The 2,297-nt window shown below is 42.1% G+C and overlaps 1 non-coding gene across 1 annotated transcript; it reads right to left on the bottom strand.

Moving 5' to 3' along the window:
- Positions 1-1,977: 1,977 nt before the first annotated feature.
- TRNAN-GUU (transfer RNA asparagine (anticodon GUU)) lies at positions 1,978-2,051 on the bottom strand. Its single transcript has one exon. It is a non-coding gene; the product is annotated as a tRNA-Asn (tRNA).
- Positions 2,052-2,297: the final 246 nt, after the last annotated feature.

The following is a 2,297-nucleotide window of genomic DNA, read 5'->3' as shown; positions in this document are numbered from 1 at the left end:
AATATATGCATCCTTGTAAACTGTTTGGCTGGAGAGCTCATTGCAAAATTCAAATATGTGCAATTTTCGGATGGCTGAGTTTCGGTTATCATATTGTTTCGGAAAGGGCAAAATTGATGGAATCGGCTTTGAATGCGAACCGGGTCAAATTTCTCCACCAACCCAAGCCCCTACTGATTAAAATCTGCATGCACGTATTAAACACAGCCAGTTAATCAACTCTTTGTTTAGTAGATTAATTTACTGATCGGCAGTTACTTCCCTTCGGGTCTATCATCCCTTTTCCCTGCATCTCCAGCCCTGACATGCTTTGAAGAACACGCAGTTCCCCAATTAATGGCAAATCTCTTCCCAGTAGCAGCTCAGGGACGATGCAGCAGCTAAGAAAGGGAGAAACTCCGTCTCCATCTGCATTCCCAGGCTCAGCATGAACTTTCGACCCCATTGTATACTCTAATTGCTGGAACCAGCAGGATTAATCCACGACCTACTTTCTAGGTCTTTTTGCTGCCGCAGAGCAATGCTGCCTGGCTTCAGTCAGTTGGAGAATCTGCTATAAACCCACATTTAAAACTTGCAAGGGGAGCAGGTGACTCCCATCCAAGCCTCTTCCTTTAAAAGCTTACTGATGTCCAAAGCCAAGAGGTCCGAGATGCTGGTAGGAAGAAACTTCCCATCCTTTTGTTTCCCATGTGGAAATGGCACTGTTACAGGTGCCAGACTCAACATCAGTCTTTCTGTCTTTCACCCTCAGTTTCCAACCTTTAACATGGTAATAACTGTCCTACTTCGCAGGCATGGTGTGAGCAGGGACAGGCAAATCTCTCCATTCCAGTTTCTTCCAGTTTTACATTACATAGAATCATAGAGTTGGAAGGGGCCAACAAGGGTCATCTAGTCCAACCCCTTGCAATGCAGGAATCTTTTGCACAACATGGGGCTTGAACCCACAGACCTGAGATTAAGAGTCTCATGCTCCACCAACTGAGCTACCAAGGCAGATCTTTATCCAAACTTAAGTTCAGTTTGGTTCAGACTTTTAGAAGACACCTGAAGGCAGCCCTGGTTAGGGAAGCTTTTAATGTTTGATGCATTACTGTATTATTATTATTTTTTGCAATATAATCTTTATTAGTTTTACAAGTTTCATACTACGCATATTGTATTACATTTTACATTTATACTTGCTCCTAGAAGCTGACTTCCCTCCTTCTTTCTTCTGACTTTTTATATCACCTCTAAATTTTCCACATTGTCTTTATCCATTTTTTTTATATATTATTGTTCTACTTCAACATTTGTCCATAAACTGTATATTAAAATACAGTAATGCATTATGGATACATTACTGTATTTTAATATCTTGTTGGAAGCCGCCTAGAGTGGCTGGGGAAGCCCAGCCAGATGGGCGGGGTACAAATAAATAAATAAATAAATAAATAATTGCCAGATTTCCACATTAGTTTTAGAGCTTAACTAGTTGTGTAGAACGTTAAGACATGTTTTCATCTGGTTTTTAGCTAATTGCTGATTTTGATTTTCTGTTCATGTTTTAAATAGTTGTTTTTAACTTGTTTTGTTGATATTTTTTATAGTTTCATTCTTTTTGTAAACTGCTTTGAGGTTTCTTTCAATCAGCATATAAATTGTAAGAACTAAATCAGTAAAGGAGGTTGACGTTAAAATGGACACATGCCGGACACGTGGTGATTCAGGCCGATGGAAGAAAGCAGTGTTAGTCTGGAGACCTTGAAATTGCAAGAGACCACCAATGCAACGGATGGACAACCCAAAACAAACTGCGGGGCTTGTGTGGATGTAAGAAGCAAACAACGGAAAATGATGCAGAGAACTTGAAAAGACAAATATGCAAAGATGGGTGCGAGAAGCTGAAGAAGACTCATTGAATCATAGACTTGTTGGACCCTGAGGGTCATCTAGTCCAACCCCCTGCAATGTAGGAATCCTGCCCACAGCTGTCCCTGGGTGGGCTTGAACCACCAACCTTCTGGTTAACAGCCAGACACACTGGCCCATTGTGCTACTGGGACTGGGATAAGAAGATGGACAGGAGGAGGAAGGAGAAGAAGGAGATTTTTAAAAATGGTTTCTATTATTTCATGCTGGGAAGCACAGAGGACCATTGAGAAGATCAGCCCCAAGGAGGACCTTACGGTCTACAAATAATAACACCTTGGAGATCCCAGGCCTCATAGAGATTAGGCTGGCCTCAACCAGGGCCAGGGCCTTTTCGGCCTTGGCCCCAGCTTGGTGGACCGCTCTGCCACAAGAGATCA

The sequence above is a fragment of the Podarcis muralis genome, chromosome 16 (genome assembly GCF_964188315.1).
Source record: "Podarcis muralis chromosome 16, rPodMur119.hap1.1, whole genome shotgun sequence".
In the NCBI taxonomy this organism is placed as follows: domain Eukaryota; kingdom Metazoa; phylum Chordata; class Lepidosauria; order Squamata; family Lacertidae; genus Podarcis; species Podarcis muralis.
The sequence above is the reverse complement of the archived record's forward strand: the minus strand, read 5'-3'. Positions and strand labels throughout refer to the sequence as shown.